The sequence below is a fragment of the Typopeltis vanoorti genome, chromosome 3 (genome assembly GCF_054136105.1).
Source record: "Typopeltis vanoorti isolate ZY-2024b chromosome 3, IOZ_Tvanoo_1.0, whole genome shotgun sequence".
Taxonomy (NCBI): domain Eukaryota; kingdom Metazoa; phylum Arthropoda; class Arachnida; order Uropygi; family Thelyphonidae; genus Typopeltis; species Typopeltis vanoorti.
In genome coordinates, this window is record NC_143551.1 from 33,218,576 (window position 1) to 33,240,468 (window position 21,893).

Here is a 21,893-nt window from a genome sequence, read left to right on the forward strand (position 1 = left end):
TCTTCACCAAGCTTTTCTTCCACAATCCTTCTCAACAGTTTCTCAAGTATACTTCCATAAATCTTACCAGGAACACTCACTAGAGAAATACTTCTGTAATTCTCGCATTCAGTTTTATTTCCATTTTTATATATGTGTACTATGAGAGACGTGTACTACTCCAGTCGCCTGGAATTCGTCCCTCTGTCCAGTTTTATACCTCCATACTTAAGCATTTCTGGTCGAATATCATTAACTCCTGCTGCCTTTCCACATTTCAGGCCTTTGATGGCTTTTTCTACTTCAAGTATGGATATGTATTCTTGACTGCATATCTGTAGAGTGTTTTTTACTACTGTACTATCACTACTTGTTTCCTTTAGCAACTTTTCAAAGTAATTACTCCATACTTCAAGGATATCTTTTTCTCCAGTTTTCATGTCATCTTTATCATCTATTATTTCTTTTACAGCTCTTTCCTTCATTTCTGAGCTGCTTCAACAATCTCCAGAATATCTTGCCACCTTCTTGATATTTATTTTCTATGTTCTTTCCAGTCTTCCTATGACTTTTGTTTAGCTAGTTTTACACAGTGTTTAGCTTTCATACATTGGTCTCTGTATTCTCTCAGAGCACAAGCTGACTTATTTATCAGGAACTTTTGATATGCTTTCCTCTTTCCACTTCACTGCCTCTTTAACTTCCTGTGTCCACCATGGAGTTCTGATTTTTCTATCCTTGCAGACAACCTCACCACATGCCTCTCTGGCTGAATCAATCAGGGTTTTCTTCAAGGTTTGCCACCGAATCTCCAAGGTTTGGTTCCTGTTCTCAAACTCTTTCATTTTTTCTTAAATAACGTTTGCATATTTTAGTCTAGAGTTTACATCTGATAGCTGCTCAACTTTTGTTCACTTTAAAATTTTCTTACATGTTCTTGTTTCCTGTATAGAAATTCAATTTGATCCTGCTGAAGATTAAATAGTGATCACTTCCAATTTCAAATTCTCTGTACACTCTAGTGTTATGCACTAGTGAGAAAACATCGATATCAACAATAACATAGTCACTGAGATGTTGGAAGTTTTTTTACCACTTGGTTAGACTATAAAATATATATTTAGTTTAATCCTTTATCCAAGTGTAAACAAACAAAGTTTGCACCTGAGGTATCTTCAGAACTGGGGCAACTCGTGGCAAAGGTGGACTAAGTTCTCATCACTTTCCTTAGTATCCCATAATGCAAAGCATATCTCCTTTCAGACATGTATAATGCTATGCATTATGGGAAGGTCACTACCCAGACCGGTTTCGACGTTTATTGAGGCCTCTTCAGTTGAAGCCAGACCCAGAGGTGATACCAAGGTTGAAGCAATGCAGAAGTCATATTACCATATGTCAGTTGCCAAAAGGTGTCACACCTTATTATTAAATTACTCTGGATTAGAGAAAGATGTTGGAAGTTTGTTCCCACTATTATTATTAGCTTTGCTCTTTTCTCCAAATTTTCCCAAAATATTATAGTATGTCTGACAATCATTTCCTACTCTCCTATTTAGATCCCTCAACAAGTACCAACTTTTCCTTTTTAATTGTGTCAGTTGCTTTCTCTAAAGCCTCAAAAAATTCCTCAACTCTACCTGTAGAACCTTCTGTAGGACCATAGGCACAAATAAGCCTCATTGTTCAGTTCCGTGTTCTGATGTTTGTCCACATCACTCTTATTGAGACTTCCTGCCATTCAAGAAGATTAGCCTCATATTTAGTGTTGAATACTATGGCTACTCCTTCTTTTCCTTGATTATCATTGTATGAATATAACATTTTGTATTTATTGCTCAGAAAGATCTCACCAGTTTTTGTCTTTTTTGTTTCATTCACCTCTATTATGTCAATTTGATGCTTGCCTAATCCTTCAGCTAGCTCCATTTCTTTGCCATTCAGGCTTCTTATGTTGATAGTTTCGATCTTGTACTCTGACGTTGAGTTGTGCTGTGTTGTAAGATTTGTTCCAATAGCCCACTTTTTGCTGTTTGCCCTGGTTCCCTGGTGAAAACGACAGGCATTGTTTAACAGGGCGACACCCCCAGCTGGCATGAAATTCTGTCATGTTGTTCCATCATTTTATATTTTGGTTTAAGCCAATAAGAATACAACTTGGTTGGCTAAATCTCAAATTGTCAGCCCATCCTCGTTCGTTCAGTATCCAGGTAGATACCTAACAGGGTGCACAACGAGAAGAGGATTGGACATTAGGTCAGAGGCCCTGGTTGGTTCTCTGCATTTCTTAAAGGCTATGTGTAGGTCTCCTCTCAGTTATACAGCTTTGACGCTTAAGCACCCCGTGATGGTGGACAAGGACCTGAAATTCAGGTGCTACATTTCACAAGTTCTGAGAAGGTCACATTGGATAATGGCAATGATGTGGGGGGGGGGAAACCCCTGACATAACAGAAATGAGGTTATGATGCCATTGTATAAGACCTTGATCAGGCCTCATGGATTATTGTGCACAGATTTGGTCATCAGGTTATTACTATTATTATTATTACGTCTCATCTAGGGAGTCCAAGGACTTGTCATGTGAGGGCACTACTCTACTTCCCTAAATACATCCCACCCTCTCCATTGCTGTGTAATTCTCTGATTACAACTCTACTACCATCAATGCCATCTCCAACAACAACTGTATTTTTTGACTGTAAATTACATGTGTTCTTTAGGCCGATTTGCATGTACATGGGATGAAAAACCTGAGTTTCCAGGAGAAAAAAACCCCTACCTCCTCCATATGAGATTGGCTTATTCACCTTCAATTGAATAAGCCCATATCATGTTGACAAGGATATATTGGAAAGGGTCCAGAGAAGATTAACAAAGGTGGTCAGTGGTCTTTGGAATGTGGAATATGAGGACAGATTGACAGAATGTAAGTTGCAAAGCCTCGTGATTAGGGAGGAAGAGAGGTGGGGGGGATTGAAACATATAAGCTTGTCAGGGATTGTTATCAAGTTCAAATGAAGAGATTTTTCATAGAATTGCCAGGGGGGGGGGGAGAACAAGAGGCCATCACTGGAAACTATAAGGAGGGTGTGAGCAGAGGAGTGAAGAGAAGGTTCTTTGCATGGAAAGTGGCTGGTGAGTAGAATGCATTACCTGAGTCTGTTTTAATGTAGACACATTGAATCAGTTTAAAGCACAGTTGGATGAGCATTGTGTGAAATAGTGTGTATCTCCCACGATGAGTCTCTAACTCCATTGAGTCGGATGATATTAATATTTTTTTTTTCTTTGAAACAGAATAAATAATTCAAAAGTATGTCTCTCATCCAGGTAAATTATATCACTCACACAGATACACCCCCCCCACACACACAGTTTCTTGACTTCTGAACATCCTGTTTGTTTGAAGTACAAAAATGACACTCACTGGGATTTGGTAAATGCCACATAGATAATTGTGAGAGTTTATCCTTGAGGTGTGGACACTAAACAGAAACGTATATGTTCAGATTGCCTAATAAAATTAGTTTAATTAATACAATTGAAAGTAATATTAATTAATGTAAGAGGCAATTGTCACATGGTTTATATCTCCATAAACACAAGAATAAAAGCAATGTTTATTGATAAATTTACTTAGATAGAAAATAATCATCTGTCAATAAGAGATTACAAATTAAGCAACTTTATAACAAGATGGAATACAATGACAGTTGGCTAACTTTTCATGACAAGTGCTATGCATTAGAAGGATGACATCTAACTAATTAAACCTAAGTAACAGTAATAAGAAATGATGTATTTAAAAAATCTAGTTATGGGTCAAAATTTCCCAAAGTTTAAGCAAGGAGTTGTTATACTGATTTCAATTATGACAATCAATAGGGCCTTAGAATTTTCTGGTATAATAAAAAAAAATCATATTTAAAAGATTTTTATGAATCAGGTTTGTGTACTTCCAGAAGATCCTGTGTTTTGCATGGATTTCCATGCGGAACACAGATGGGAGTGACTATAATGGTTATAGTATTGGTGTTTACTAAGTTTCTTCCCTATTTAAAGTCATGTTTGTGCAAACTTTTGTAATTTGCACAAAAACAGCATTTAGTAAATTCTGCACAGATAAAGGCATGAGTTTATCCTTGGTGGTAAATAGGAAATTGGGCATTTTATTAATAAGGAAAAAAAAAAAAGCTATTTTATCTGGTTTCTTGTGATAGGTTCAGGGATTTCAGAAACCTGAGGATTGGAACTCTTTCACTAGTATTGTACCAAAGGGTAGGACTCTAAGAAAATGTGATATAAAGTGATTTTTTTGGGAAAATTTAACTGTATAACAAATTTAAAACTATTAAATTTTTGTTGTAGTAATAAAGCAGACATTGTGACCCTCTAACTCTAAAGTTTCAATAACTCCCATATTTTGGCACTGATCATTGGCAGAAACATCTTTCATATTCTCTTCATCCTCCAATACACTACTTGTATGCACAAATTGGCATTCACCTATTTCCAAAGCACTATCTTCACTGCTGCTAAATTCTGAGATCAAAATACTTATATATCTTAGTGGTTCCCACCATCTGCATTTTATGCATCTATATACACATTCCTTTTCTTTACCTGCCACATTTTTAAACCAGATGTGGGATTTAAATGAGAATTTTTTTTAATGGCCTATCCTTGCCTTAAGTTTGACAGATACTGACCCATAGAATTTAATTACTATCTACATGATAGTAAATATATACATAAACATAAATACAAAAGAATCAACACAACATTTATCAATAATGTGATTAAAATATTTCAGAGAGAAAATAATCATGTCATTAGTGATATCAGGAAAATTTAAACAAGGCAAAACAATAAGTACCACACACACACACACACACAGAGAGAGAGAGGAGAGTGATATCTGACCAGTGGTACACACAGGATTTAATCTGGGGGGGGGGGGAGTTGAACAGATAAAAATATTTTTAATGCACTGAATTTGCATTAAAAATATTTTTATCCGTTCAACTAAATTTCGTTAAATTTCATTCATTCAATAAAATTCATTAGGTGATTATAAAAATTTATTTAAAGAATAAAATCCAGTTTTCTTTTTTTTTTACAAAACTCTTGAATTATTTCAGTCATGATTACATTAATCTCTCTGTGTATATACAGCAAAGCCAGTCCGTTCAATCGTGATTGTGTCATGGTAGATCTTAAATAGGTTTTTAAAACGCGTAAGTTACAAAATGACCTTTCACTGATGCATGTTGTTACCGCAAATATTTTTAATAAGTTATAGATGTTAGGATATATCATTTTTTCACACTTTGAAACTGCAGCAACAGCATTTTTGCATGGAGCTATTGCAAACGGTTTTTCAAATTTCTTATACCACAACTTGAATTCGGTGTTCAAAATTGCTGGATTTGTATAAGGCAAATCACTGGCATAAAATTCACACAGCTGACAAAAATCTTCCATTGCACTTGCTGTTGGATCATCTTTTCCTTTTGGTAGAAGAGGAAAAAGAAGTCAAAATGTTGCAGTGCCGAGTGAAACGTTCCTGAAGTTGAGTCAATATTTGGTCAATAAATGGAATGAAAATAGTTCTGAAATGCACTTCTACAGAATCAGCTGGAATATTTGATCTTAATGTTTGTTTTGATGTAGTCCTTGACTTTTTAATGTCAATAATAAAATTACTGGCTTTTATACAGGCTTCGTCGTAAATATCTTTAAATGAAGAATCTGGTGTTTCACGAATGGTATTTAATTGAGCCACAACATCAACAAAATTTAGGGCAATTAAGAGGTCACAGTCAGATTTTTGCATTATTTTAGACAATGGTAAGGTGTACGCAAATATTTTTTGCAAGCTAAATAAAGATATTATAAAACTAAATTCACACAATGAATTGTTCAAAAATTTTTCTCGGTCACAGATACAGCATTTCCAATTGCCAAATTCAGTGAACATATAAAACTTGTGGATATATAGCTGATATGTGAGATTGGACACCATTAAACTTTCCGCTCGTTGATGCAGCACTGTCGTAACCTTACCCATGTAAATATGACAAATCGATGCCATAATTATTTAAGCTTTCTAATATTTTGTCAGATAAGTTTTTTCCTGTAGTGCTTGTTACAGGAACAAATTCTAAAAATTGTTCACTAACTTTGTTGTCATTTTCTTCGTCTATATACTTGGCACACAAGGAAAGATGTTGAGTGGTAGAAATGTCACAAGTTTCATCAGCAAGAATTGAAAACACATTTTGCTGAATTAATTTTTTCGACCAAACAATTCAAAATGATTTCATTACATGCATTTATAATTTGAATTTGTATGTTCTTGCTAAATTCCAGCTAATGTAGGTAGCTTTTTTGGCAAAATGTTTAAAATGTTCAGCCAAGTTTTCATTGCCCGCATCAATTCTCGTTCTTAACAAAGCTCGAAAATTGCCTTCATTGGCAATTCGCTCCTTCAAATGAAAATTCTCCATAATCACGATGTCCTCTCAAGGTATATTTTGCCGACCACATAAAATTACTGTTTTTATAATCAGTTCTAATCATTTCCGATTAACTGCAGCTTGTGATGCACTATCTACATCAATTTGTTGATTGATTGGAATACATTTTCCATCTCGAATATTGTTTAGTAGAATTTAGAATATTTAGAATATCCCTCCCCCCCCGGTGTGTCACTGTATCTGACTAACTAAAACCTAAATAAATATTAAGGATATTATAAAGTATTTAAAAGTAATAATTGTAATATTTATTTAAGTTTTAGTTAGTCTGATATCATCCTTCTGTGTGTGTGTGGCTGGCTGGCTGTCTGTGTGTGTGTAGGGAGGGTAAACTAGCCATCTTTGATATATAACCAACAGTGGGCTGCTAAATGGGAACTTGTCAAGAACATTCAGTTGATTGTTGAATTAGAACAGAATATCTCTATCACAGATCAATCTCTACCAGGATTCAAGTTCTCAACAAAGGATATGCCTTTGCTCATTATTCCCAAAATGTATTCTTTACTTTGATTCTTGACATTTATGCATAATGTTGAATGCATTCTCTTCTGTCTTCCAGGTCATAATGTCAGCGAATTGCATTTTGAAATAGCATTTGTGTAAGACTTAAGTTCTTTTACCAGATCTTTCATGTCTACATTTGCTTATACATAATACCCACTTCACCACTTCGTAAAGCAGATAAAGGAAAATCAACTAGCCATGGATAGACTCATTATAACATCACTCGTTTTTTAAGAATAAATCCATCTGTCAAATGATTAATTAGAATTCCACTAATTGTCAAACTGTTGAATACTCTGTTAGATGAAGTTCTTAGCTGTAATAGTGATAAAGAAACTGTGCACATTTTTTGGAAGGATCCATTTGTTCTATGACTGATCCAAGATCCATGAAAGGTTTGTTCATCAAAGCCTGTTGTGAACTACAATGATGTCCCAATGTTATTGTGTTGCTAAATTTCTTTCTAGTTTTATTTATTTTTTTTTTTAATGTTCATTCCAACCACATTAGGTTGTGAACCTGTGGTATATTGGTATTAGTTAGATTAGTTTACAGTATCAGGAAAGGAAAGGGTTCAGTGATCCACAGACTAAAACACAGAATTTTTTTAAGCTACTTCAGGGCTCCATGAAGCAAATCTAGGTCTTTATCCAAAAATTCAGCACACTTCTTGATAAGGATCAAGGATCTTTCTTTGAAGCTTCTTAATTTAATGCTTGTTTTCGACATTATCCCTTTACTTCCTGACATTGCTTGACCAGAACCCTTTAATTTTTATTCTAGGGATTTCCTCATGTCTGAACAATTTTTGACTCTATGGTTCACTCAGGTTATTCTTTTCAGTGGAAGAATAAAATCTACATCCAGAATAAAGGCACTACACTATGGAAGAATTTTGTTTTCCTCCACTCTTCCCCAGTTAACTACCATCATTGAACATCTGGAAGACACCTTATTCTCTTCTATATATCCTTATCTCTCTATTCATATTCATTATAATGAAGAATTTATGGAGACACAACAGACATGTCAGATACTTTCTTAATGAATCTAACAGATAAGCTTAGGTGTTGATGGTTATTCATGACTTATTTTTCACGGTATTAACAACACCACAAACACTTTTATCAACAAAGATGTTTTTTTAACGCTTATATTTCGCTGATTTTCAACTCGGCATCATCAGAGCACAACACACATGTAAACGCGACAATGAGCGAGTGAAACAATATAATTGCAAAAGACAAAAGATCTAAAGTCCTATTTTTTGGCGCCCTCTAACGAGAAAAAAAAAAAAAGCAGTTATCCAGGAGTTTTTCTTAGGATAACCGTCTCCCAAATTTTTGGCAAATTAATGCAACCATATTTGTTACGGTTGGGAGAATTCTTCAAAGCCATTGCTGACTCAAAAAATAATCTTTCAGATCTATAACGACTCCTAAATAGCACACTCATTTTCCTCCATCTAATCCTGTGTGAAGGAGTGTCCAAAGCGTGGTCTGCCAGTTCCGACTTGCCATAGTAACAGTAGCGAACGTATCATTCATGTTCTTCCAGTCGGATGTTCACTGATCTTCCTGTTTGCCCATAATAGGCCAAGTCACAGTCACATGGAACTTCATAACCTCCTGGGTGTGCTAAAGGTTGAAGTTTATCCTTAGGCGAGCGGATCAGAGTTGCCAGCTTGACATAAGGTTTGAAGGTGGCGCGAAGGCCATGTTTCAACAATACTTTGGCTATCTTTTCCGATGTACCTCTGATATAGGGAACAGAAATGGTCATGTTGTATTCTTGTGTATTAGGAGCGGGCAGAGTAATGGGCCTATGTAGTATTTTATCTATTTTGTAGGGATTGTAGCCATTGGCTAAGAACGTATGGCACAGGTACTGGAGTTCAGTGGTCAGAGCTGTATCGTTAGAACAAATGGCTCTGGCTCTGTAAGTGTTTTTAAAATGCCGTACTGTTAGACTGGATGATGATGTGATTGTTTATGTAGGTATCTTCCTGTGTGTGTAGGCTTTCTGTAAATAGAAAAAGATAGTGATCCATCCGAAAGGTAGGTGACTAATATGTCAAGAAATGGTAAACCGTTGATTCTTTTTCTACTGTGAAGTGAATTTTGGAGTGTTGCCTGTTTAGGTAGGTGACAAAAGCATCCAAAGTGTCTTGTCCATGGGGCCAGATGGCAAACACATCATCTACATAGCGTAACCCCACTTGTGGCTTGTATGTAGCTGTGGTAAGTACTTTGTTTTCAAAGTGTTCCATGGAAAAATTTGCTAACGGGAGAGAGAGGGGGGGGGGGACCCATAGCAGTACCATTAATCTGTTTGTAGAATTTCCCCCCCCCCCATATAAAGTAACCTGCATTCATGGTAAATTGAAATAATTCAAAAATATCTTGGGGGGAAATTTAGACTTGATTAAATCAAGAGTGTCTATAAGTGGTACATTGGTAAATAAGGAGGTGACATCGAAACTAACCATTATGTCTGAATCTTTTAAGATTAGATTTTTACCCAGTGTTTTAAAATGGATTGAATTTTTTACAGAAGTAGAGGAGTTGCCAGTAAGGAGGCAAGCTACTTAGCTAAATGCCAGACCAGTTTATATGTGGGGCTATCTATGCTATCAACTATAGGGTGTAGGGGAATATTAGTTTTGTGGATTTTTGGTAATCCACAAATACGGGGTGTTTTAACATCTCGTATTTATGCTTGCCTCCCCCCTTACTGGCAACTCCTCTACTTTTGTAAAAAATTCAGTCCATTTCAAAACACTGGTTAAAAATCTAATCTTAAAAGATTCAGACAATCGTTAGTTTCGATGTCACCTCCTTATTTACCAATGTACCACTTATGGACACTCTTGATTTAATCAAGTCTAAATTTCCCCCAGATATTTTTGAATTATTTCAATTTACCATGAATGCAGGTTACTTTACATGGGGGGGGGGAATTCTACAAACAGATTAATGGCACTGCTATGTGTCCCCCCCCCCTCTCTCCCCCGCTAGCAAATTTTTACATGGAACACTTTGAAAACAAAGTACTTACCACAGCTACATACAAGCCGCAAGTGTGGTTACGCTATGTAGATGATGTGTTTGCCATCTGGCCCCATGGACAAGACACTTTGGATGCTTTTGTCACCTACCTAAACAGCCAACACCCCAAAATTCACTTCACTGTAGAAAAAGAATCAAATAACGGTTTACCATTTCTTGACACATTAGTCACCTACCTTTCAGATGGATCGCTATCTTTTTCTATTTACAGAAAGCCTACACACACACACACACACACACAGAAAGATACCTACATAAACAATCACATCATTATCCAGTCCAACAGTTCGGCATTTTAAAAACACTTACACACACAGAGCCAGAGCCATTTGTTCTAACGATAGAGCTCTGACCACTGAACTCCAGTACCTGTGCCATACGTTCGTAGCCAATGGCTACAATTCCTACAAAATAGATAAAATACTACATAGGCCCATTACTCTGCCCACCCCTAATACACAAGAATACAACATGACCATTTCTATTCCCTATATTAGAGGTACATCAGAAAAGATAGCCAAAGTATTGTTGAAACATGGCCTTTGCGCCACCTTCAAACCTCATGTCAAGCTGGCAACTCTGATCCACTCGCCTAAGGATAAACTTCACCCTTTAGCACACCCAGGAGTGTATGAAGTTCCATGTGACTGTGACTTGGCCTATTATGGGCAAACAGGAAGATAAGTGAACATCCGCCTGGAAGAACATGAAAGATACGTTCGCTACTGTTACTATGGCAAGTCGGAACTGGCAGACCACGCTTTGGACACTCCTTCACACAGGATTAGATGGAGGAAAACGAATGTGCTATTTAGGAGTCGTTATAGATCTGAAAGATTATTTTTTGAGTCAGCAATGGCTTTGAAGAATTCTCCCAACCATAACAAATATGGTTGCATTAATTTGTTTGTTTGCATTAATTTAGGAGTGTCCAAAAAATTTGGGAGACAGTTATCCTAAAAAAAACTCCTGGATAACTGCTTTTTTTTTTTTTCTCGTTAGAGGGTGCCAAAAAATAGGACTTTAGATCTTTTGTCTTTTGCAATTATATTGTTTCACTCACTCACTGTCACGTTTACATGTGTGTTGTGCTCTGATGATGCTGAGTTGAAAATCAGCGAAATATAAGCGTTAAAAAAACATCTTTGTTGATAAAAGTGTTTGTGGTGTTGTTAATACCGTGAAAAATAAGTCATGTACTTTCTTAATGATAAGTGAAGTAATTAACATTCGACGTTACGACCTCTGTATTGAGATCATCATCAGGAAAATATACATATGTACAAGCTGAATGACACTACAGTATACAAAAGTAAGATGAATTTAAATGTTGGTTAATCAATTACCCTAGTCTGACCTCTGTTGAAAAAAAAACTGCATTAAACAATTTCTGATGTCTTCTCGTATTAAAATTTTCTTCTGTTTTGAGTTGTTCTGGATGCTATACAGGTTGAAGATGGGTCTTCCAAATTCTTGAAATAATTAATCTATCATTCTTGTTCAGATTTGGTTGATGTTTCAGCATTTCACATGCTTCTTTAAAAACCAGGTTTTGGTGTAATGTAGGGATTGGGTGCCTTTCAGTCAATTCTGTGACATGTTTGGGGTGTATGGTCTGACAGGTCTGTTTTACCATAGTGGAGGTATTTAATGTGCATCTGTGTTCATCTTTTCTAATTGAGATGTTGCATCCTGTTTTCCCCTATGACTAAACAAATACACATAATAACCACAGTAATAAGTTTTAATAATTAAATATTTCATCCTAATATTGTAGGACATTGTCAGTACAGTTAATTCAAACAATACTAGGAATGACATACAATTAGGGCGCATGATTACAATGGAATCCCAATATGCGGGCAGTAGCGTGTTATAGAATTAAATTAAAATATATCTGGAGAGAAAAAAAAGATTATAAGATAACATATTAAAAAAAAAATTTTTTACACAATTTTATATAAACGTTCATGTTTATATGAAGATCCACGTAGAAGTTTGGTCTTTTTCCAATGGATCCTATGGTTTGAGTTTTCAACTCAGTGTTATGCAAGGCCAGATTTCTGCAGTTTGATAAGATGGATATGGTCTCGATATTCCAAAATGCATTTATGAACAGATCTACCTGTCTGTCCATAGTAAGACAATTTACAGGAGCATGGAACCTCGTACACGACAGGTAGCATCAGAGGTGTTTGATTTTGTCTTTAGGAGAAGGTAACAAGTTATAGATCTAGTTGATTGGTTTGTGGGTAGTAGCAAGTTTGTATTCATAATTTTTGAAAGACATTTGGAGATGCCTTTGACATAAGGTATGGGAATCCTACGGTCTTCTTCTTGTCTAGGTTCATGTGTGGAGAAGTGACTGATGATTTTTTGAGTTGTTTTAAGATTATATCTATTTAGTATAGCTGTATTTTTGATTATTTCCAATTCTTGGTTTAGATATTATTTACAGGAGCAGGATCTGTGTGCTCTGGCTACTGATGATTTAATGATGCCAAATTTTTTAGATGGATTATGAGCAGAAGAATTGTGAATGCAGCGATCTGAAAATGTCAGCTTGTGATAGAAGTGGAGGTGGAACCATCTTATTTTCTTTGGATCTGTAAATCCAGAAAGGAGATACCCTGTGAAAATTCTTTTTCTAGTGTGAATTTGATGCGAGGATGAAGAAGGTTTATTTTATCTAGAAACAGGTGTAGTTCTTGTTCTGAATGACTCCAGACAGCAAAGACGTCATCAACATATTGTAGCCAAATTTTTGGTTTGGGTTTAAACGTGAAACTTTTTCTTCAAGGTGTTCTAGAAACAGGTTTGCTAGGTTTGGTGATAAGGGAGACCCCATTGCTGTTTCTTCCTCTTGCTTGTAAATTTTCTCTTTCCAAGTGAAGTAACCATTTTGTAGACCCCTGGGTGGGCAAGGTATGGAAGAGGATCTTTGGAAGAGCCAAGTAAATTTCTTAATTTTGCCATGAATTTGAGGGTTGTCTTAGTATTGTATTTAAGTAGCGTTCTGTTTATTTTTTCCAAAATTAACTAATGTATGGTATGGCATTCTTGTAATCTTTTTTTGTTTTTAATGGCATTTTTACGAATGATCTTGTGAACTGTTTTTTTATTGTAGCCATTTTTTACAAACATTTGGTTAATAATTTCAAATTCTTGGTTCAGAGCTTCTTCATTGGAGTAAATTGTTAGGAAGATGTGTAACAAGTGTATGAAAAAGGAAGAGAGTTGTTGTTTTTTGATCTCAATGGTGAATTGGATACATTTGTGTTGTTTGTTCAGGTGTTTATACAAAATTAAAAACATAACACTCAGCAAAGATGATTTATTAGTCAGTTTGATGTTTCTGCCTTTTTCACAAATGTCCCAATCAGTGACACAATTCTTCTCCTGCAGAACAAATTTCCACCCGACATTACTGCCCCTCTTTGTCCACGTACTACATTCTGGTTACTTTGTGCCGCAAAATAAATTTTACCTACAAAAAGAAGGAATGACCATGGGCTCACCACTATCCCTCCCTCCCAATTGTTAACTTTTATATGGAAGCTTTTGAGCAAAGTGCTCAAATTGATTCCTTTACTCTAAAACCTACAGTGTGACTTAGATACTTTGACAATGTTTTCGTTATCTGGCCACACAGTAGACAAACCTTAAACACATTCCTTAGCCACCTGAACAAACAACACGAACACATATAATTTGCTACTGAAATTGAAAAATCAGAACTCGCTCCCATTCCTGGATACACTGGTCACATGTCTTCCCTCAGGCAGTCTATCCTTCATGGTTTACTGCAAATCGACATATTATTATTATTATTTATTTATTTTTCAGCCTATTTTTCTACCCACTACAGGGTGAAAGCCTCTCCCATTGTGGGAGATTTTGGGTTTACTGCTCCCATGGTGACCCAGTCCATATTGGGAGAGGACATAACAAACATCCATGCCTACATGGGATTCAAACCCACAGCCTGTTGGCTGGGAAGCGGATATGCTAACCACTCGGCCAGCCAGGCATACTGGTCAATATATACATGCTAACTCATATCACCACCCTTCGCAAAAATTTGGAGTCGTTAACACCCTTAAAAACAGCTATAACAATTTGCTCTAATCAACAAGCTCTTAAACAATAATTAAAGATCATTTATAAATAATGGCTATAAAAAAATACTATTAATAAAGTTCTTCATAAAACTTCATCAAAAAAGAATACAGATTACAGTAAAACCATAGCCCTCCCATACATTAAAGGATTATCAGAAAAAATCAATAGAATCCTACATCATTATAATCTTAATGCCACTTTTAAACCACCTATAAAATTAAAATGGCAAATACCTGTTGGATTTCTGCTCAGGACATGGACTGGTTATTACTAACACCATGTTCCAACATAAAAATATGCACAAATTCACATGGAGAGAAGAAGCAAGGAATAAGAAAAGTCTCATTGACTATGTTATTGTTGATAGTGATGTTTTCTCCCTGGTGCAGGACACCAGAGTGTACAGAGGATTTGAAATTGGAAGTAATCACTATTTAGTCTTGAGCAGGATAAAATTGAATTTCATATTGAAAAGAATAATATGTAATAAAGTTTTAAAGTGAATAAAAGTTGAGCATTTCTCAGCTGGAACCATAGACTAAAATACACAAATATTATTGAAGAAAAAATGAAAGAGTTTGAAAATAGCAACCAAACCTTGGAGATTCAGTGGCAAGCCTTGAAGAAAACACTGATTGATTCAGCCAGAGAGGCATGTGGTGAGGTTGTCTGCATGGATAGAAAAATCAGAACTCCATGATGGACACAGGAAGTTAAAGAGGCAGTGAAGGGGAAAGAAGAAAGCATATCAAAAGTTCCTGAGAAATAATTCAGCTTGTGCTCTTTGAGAATACAGAGACAAATGTAAGAAAGCTAAACACTGTGTAAAACTAGCTAAACAAAAGGCATGGGAGGACTTTGGCAAAAACATAGAAAATAAATATCAAGAAGGTGGTAAGATATTTTTGAGGTTGTTGAAGAAGCTTAGAAATGGAGGAAAGAGTGCTCTAAAAGGAGTTAGAGATGATAAAAGTGACATGAAAACGGAGGGGAAAAAGATATCCTTGAAGTATGGAGTAATTACTTTGAAAATTTGCTAAATGAAACAAGCAGTGATAGCACAGGTAAAAAAAAAAACACTCAACAGGCATATAGTCAGGAATACATATCCATACTTGAAGTAGAAAAAGGCATCAAAGGCTTGAAATGTGGAAAGGCAGCAGGAGTAGATGATATTCGACCAGAAATGCTGAAGTGTGGTGGTATAAGTCTTACAGTGGCTGCACTGCATAGTTCAGAAAGCCTGGACAGAGGGGAAAATTCCCAATGATTGGAGTAGAACTCTAATAGTACCCATATATAAAAAGGGTAATAAAACTGAATGTGAGAATTACAGAGGTATTTCCCTACTGAGTGTTCCTGGCAAGATCTATGCAAGTATACTTGAGAAATGGTTGAGAAGAATTGTGGAAGTCAAGCTTGTTGAAGAACAATCTGGATTCAGGCCAAACAGAGGCTGTCAGGATCAGATTTTCACTTTAACACAGATAGTTGAGAAAGGATGGGAATATAACAAAGATCTATATTTAAGTTTTGTTAATCTGGAAAAGTCATATGACAAGGTGCCAAGAGAGAAGCTATTCAATACCCTACGGTTATATGGTTTCAATGGGGGATTATATCAAGCAATACTTAGTTTTATTTGAGTGGAAAGTCAGCAGTTAGAATTGAAGGAAGTACAGGAAGGTGGTTTAATATTAAATCTGGTGTGAGACAAGGATATACATTATCTATATGGATCACATTATGAAGGAAAGTGGTATTAAACATGATATCAAATTGGAGATGTTAATGTCAGCTCTTTGCTTTATGCAGATGATGTTATACTTCTAAATATATCCGCTACGAGTCTGCAAGATTCCCTGACTAAATTGAATAACTATTGTAATAGGTATGGTATGAAGGTCAGCATTAAAAAGACAAAGACAATGAAAATAGCTAGAATTGTTGAAAATGTCAACTGTATTGTGAATGGGGAACCTGTGGAACAAGTAAAACATTTCAGCTACTTAGGCATGATTTTTACTGAATATGGTAAATTAAATATGGAAATAGACAACAGAGTCAACAAAGCTGGTATGGTAGGCAGTCAATTGAATAAATGCATATGGAATAAGAGAGAAATTAGTCAGAACACTAATTTCTCTCTTATTCAACACTGTATGTTTGAACACTGTATACAACACGGTGTTCAAACCAGTTTTAACTTATGGATCTGAGAGCTGGGTCAGAAGTAAAACACTTGACCAAAGACTAGAGACTGCAGAGATATGAGAGTCCTGAGAAAGATTAGAGGTGTGAACAGATGGCATCAATGGCAATATCATATTAAAAACAAGGATATTAGGAAAGAACTTGACATTGTCAGCATCCAGGAATGCGTTAGCAGAGCTGATCTCAGGTGGTATAGTCACTTGAACAGAATGGGTGAGGAAAGATTAGCAAAACAAGTGTTCTCTGCCAGGTTGGCAGGAAAACAACCCAGAGGAAGACCAAGATATAGGTGGATCGATACGGTACGAAGTGCCTTAGATGATAGAAATATAAGATCTGATAATGTCGGAGTCTTGACAAGTAACAGACTGATTTGGAGAAAAATTGTAGATAGGAAGTTAGTAATGATGTCAATTTTTCATGTAGTACTATCATATCCTGTACACCCCTTGAGGGTACATGTTAGGAATTTGATGATGATGATACAATTAAAAAACACATTCAACTCCTCTAGGAATCTTCTGCTCCTATTGGTACTTCCAGGAGCAGTTCATTGCATCTACTGCATGTGTAACTTACCTTATATTGGTGAAACTGGATGGATGTACAATCTCTATACATAAAGAAAAAAAAAAAGACACATTAAATATAACAATTTTGGTGAAGCAGGACTCTCAGATCACTCTCAAAAACCCCACGCCAAATTGATTGGAAAAGTACCTGCTCTTTACATTATACAAAAACCTGGTATGAATGAAAATTTAAAGAAGCCTCTGAAATTCTGATTAACCACCCTAATCATCTCAACAATGATGGTGGCATAAAAATTCCAGGAATTTGGATGGCACATATTCAGCCTACTTAGTTTCCAGTATACTTTAGGACTATAAGCAATTTTCAGCTTTTATTGGAAACTATTCCATACCAATTGGTTGGAATTTTTATGTATACTTACATAGTTTATATATATATATAAACATGTTGCTCTCTATCCCAATTTAATTTTGTAACCTAATAGATTATAATAATAATAATAATAATAGGATTCTAGCTTTGATGTAGTAAAGTTTTTTTTTTTCCACCAGAGCTCAGGCCAATAATTGTTGTAACAGTTGGTCAGTAACTTTAGCAAACCATGTAGATTGTAGTGCAGCTTGTTTCTTTGTGTATATATGTGTATGCTCCAGATGATGACCTTAATATGAAGGTCGAAATGTCGAGTGTTCATTTTGGTTTATATTAAACTAAAAGTTTTGCTCTAACATGGTAGTTGTCTCCATAATTTTTCATAATGTTGTAGTGGTGTGTTGTGTATTTTTGGCAGGCCATAAATTCCTGGAGTGCTGGCATAGTGCAGTATCAGTTTTTTGGCTGTTTCCTCTGGCCATGTAATTATTCTCTTCTGTATATCCTTATCTCTCTATTCTAATATTTTCATGATTTCACCACATCAAGAAAATGTCTCAATCACTCTTATTAACAACCTATACACAAATTAACAACCTTCATGTCAAGTTCACTATGAAAGAGAAGAATGTAAATAGTTAGTGTTTGCTTACTATACTTATCCATGCAGTCTTGTACACCTTCTTCAGTTCTACTTACTATAAACTTACCTTTACTGGTAGTTATGTTGTATGACATGATTATTATTATTGTTGCATGGAAACATCCATGAAGTCTGAAGGCTCAATGTGAATGACTCACACTTTCCACCTGATATTTCTCATTCACCACTCTAACAAAAAATCTAGTCCTCACATCCTTGCTAACCATACTCAGTTTCCATTCTGTTTCTATTTCAGTTCTGTCCACTCTAGCCAAGGGCTGAAACATTTTCTCCACACGAATCATGTAACTCTTTTAGTAACTTAAATGTTTCTATCACATTCTCTCTTTCTGCCTACCAACCAAATGATGCAACCTACAAACTCTCAATCTGTCATCATACAGAGCATTCTATAGCACACTCATAGTCTTAGTCACTAGCCTCTGGCTCTCTACCATTTTCTTATCCCCAAGAAACACAGGTTTCCAACCTGGTCCAACTTATCCAGATGTGGCCATATTTGTCCTTCTAAAGAATAATAACTTTCTTATCTCTGCCTGCTAGTGTATTCTACAGTAACCAAGTAATCATTTGAGCTACTCTGCACGCGTTTTGCAATATGTCCTCTGACCTTCAGTTCCCTATCCCCAAACATTCCCATATCCCTAGCTTCATCCGTTTCTTGAAGAACAGTTACATCAATATAGTACATAGCTTGTAATCTTTTGATCTAAAAATCCCCTTCCCTTTTACAGATTAAACTGCTCTATATTGTTTGCTCATACTGTCAGCCTATTTAAATCATCCTGCAAGCTCCCCACATCACCTAATTATTAAGATTTCTAATTTTGCATCATCAGCAAACAAATGAATATTTCTCTTTAAATCATATCCTGCTATCCATTATTGTTTGCCCATATTGTAAGCCTATTTAAATCATTTTTCAAGCAAGCTCCCTACATCAGCTTGATTAACTATTAAGCTACCCAATTTTGCATCATCTGCCAACAACCAAATATTTCCCTTCAAATCACTTCCTGTATTGTTTATATACAATTTTTAAATGATAGTTGTCAAAGCACAGAGCCTTGTGGTTCACAACTAATCGCCTTCTTTCACCTGAATTCTGCTTCTCCATATACTAATTTTTGGTATCTAACCATCAGCCACCCTTGTATCCATATCACAATTCATATTCATCTTCATTTGCTCTAATTTGCATAACAGAGTTCCTGCAAATGCCTTTCAAAAATACTGCAGTCATTCTCTTCATCCAACTCATCCATCCTCAGTTATAGAAAGTTGGCAACTTAACTTACTAAGGCATGAACTACCCATATTATATTTTAATCCACCCATTCTTAAATTGTCTTTGATTAACTTTTTCACTACCCTTGCCATCACTCCCAAGATACCAATTAGTTCTATAATTTGCTAACATATTCTTAATGCAGTAGAATTAGTTTGTCATCCATTTACTCTTAGGATTTTACCAGAGCTGAGACTTAAGCTAAACAGTATCATCAGAGGCAATGCTAGTTCTTTTGCACATTCTTGTAATATATAAGCTTATGTCCCATCTGACCTGGCAGTTATATTTTCATTGAGATTCTTCAATATTCTGTGTACTTCCATTTTGTCAATCTCACTTCGTACATCAGCTCGTGTCACATTTATAAATGCACCTGGATGTTGACCCTTGTAAAAGCAGATAAATTATCTGCTTTTACAAGGGTCAAATTTATCTGCTTCATCACTTGCTACTTTGCAGCACTCATAGTTATTCTTCCATAAATTAGAGCAAATTTAGCCACATAGTGAAAGAACTCTTTGGAATTTCTTTTGGCCTGTTCAGCTAATTTCTTCTCATAATATAATTTTAAGCCTTCTTTATCATGTTGTTCACCTTTCTTGTGTGAGTCTTCCATTTCCTGTGTGTTTGATGATTACCTTTCTTCTTAATATCCTGTCTACGAAATTTTTATTTTTTTTTATTTTTTGTACATCCTGCTTAATGATAATACTCATTATTCTAACTTCTGCATAATTTATTCTCCTAATCCTTGGATATATATTCTGATATTGCTTCCTTCAGGTACCCCTTGACCATCTTCTGTTAACATCCTTCCTTTTCGGATTCGTATGACATGGCATTCCTTCAAGCTATTGCCTAAGCTTGTCATAATCACTTGCACTGTAATTCCACATATAAAATTCTCCCTTGTCAAGATTGCATGATCACTCTCCTCAGTTGCAAGTATACTGTGGCTTGCTCTCTCTCTCTCTGTTATGGACAAGTATTCTGATCCTGTAATGAGACTCAGCACTTTCAAACCCCAAGCCTCCTATCACATGTCGTTTCAAGTAATTATCTCTTAGTAGGTGAATAATTTCCATTAGATTTGAACTGTTTCATCTTCCCTCCCACTCTGTATCCGCATTGTTGAAGTCCCCCCATAATTGCAAGTATAGCCTCGTGTGGATAGTGGCTTGATAAATGAGGGGGGGGGGTACACTATATTACACAGGTAAGTGGAGTATGACAGAAGTAGTCATGGCTATAACAATACTGGCAATACACTGATTTTTCTGTATACAAATGCTAGGTGCATTAAGAATAAAGGGAATGAGTTTCTGCCATTGATTGACTCAGTCTCTCCAAAGGTCATTGGTATCAATGAAACTTGATTAACTAAGGAGGAGGATGTTTTAACAGAGATCGAAATTGAAGGGTATAGCATATTTCAGCAGGATAGGGAAGGTAAATGTGGTAGTGGAGTATCACTCATTGATAAGAGATGAATTGTGTGCTCTCAGGGTAAAGAATCTCAGTGGAATAACACGAATGGCTTTGAGAGTATATGGTGTGAGATAGATATTTAGTGGGATGCTGCTAGAGACTAGGAAATATAGATGTGATGAGCACAAAATGTTTAGATAAATTAATTTATCAAGCACAAAATCAGTGATCATTATAAGAGACTTCAACTATAGCAGTATAAACTGGGCAGAGGAGATAGCATGCAGTAATAAGAGAAATGAATTTTTGGATTTCTTGAGGGACCACTGTCTTAGGCAGAATGTGGTGAAGGGAACATGAGTATCGAGAGTTCTGGATTTAGGCATAGCATCAGAGGATCTGATGGTGACTGAGATGGCATACTTGCTTTCCTCCCCCATTGATAAGAATGCCCGCGTAGTCCTGGTTTGAAAGATGAATACCCATGGGGAGGTATCAAAACAGAAGAAAGTTATGTGGAATTATAAGGCAGATGAGTATCATAGACTTAGAAACCAGCTTACAGCAATACAATGAATGAAAGAATTTACAGGAAGAGGGGAGGATCATTAGTGCATGGGAGATGCTTAAGAAAAAAAAATTGTTGACAGCAATCACAGACTGTATACCTGAGTTGAAGAAGATAAAGCAATTTGGGATCAAATGGATGACAAAAGGAATAAAAGGTGAACTGCAGTAGAAAAAGAGGATTAGGGAAGGCATAGGCATATAAAGAGAGGGGTGGAGAACAGTTGCATGAGGAATATAAGACTCAGGCTAATAAAGTGACTAGTATTGTAAGGAGAGAAGAATTAGAATGTGAGAGGAGAGTGGCACTGGAATCCAAGAAGAATCCCAAGGATTTTTTTTGCTAGGTGGCTATTAGGAGAATAAATGATAGTGAATGGATTATATTGCTAGGTGAAGATAGGAATTGTGTGACCAAAGCAGATAACATAGCTGAGCTATTTAATGATCACTTCATTAGAGTGTTCCATCCTGTTACTGCAGGCTTTATTCCTAGAATGATAATGAGTGGTGAAGTGCTAGAAGAGAATGAAGAAGATGTATTCCAAATACATTTACACCCTGAGTTACATAAGTAATGTGTTCTGTAAGCCTTTACGTAAGTC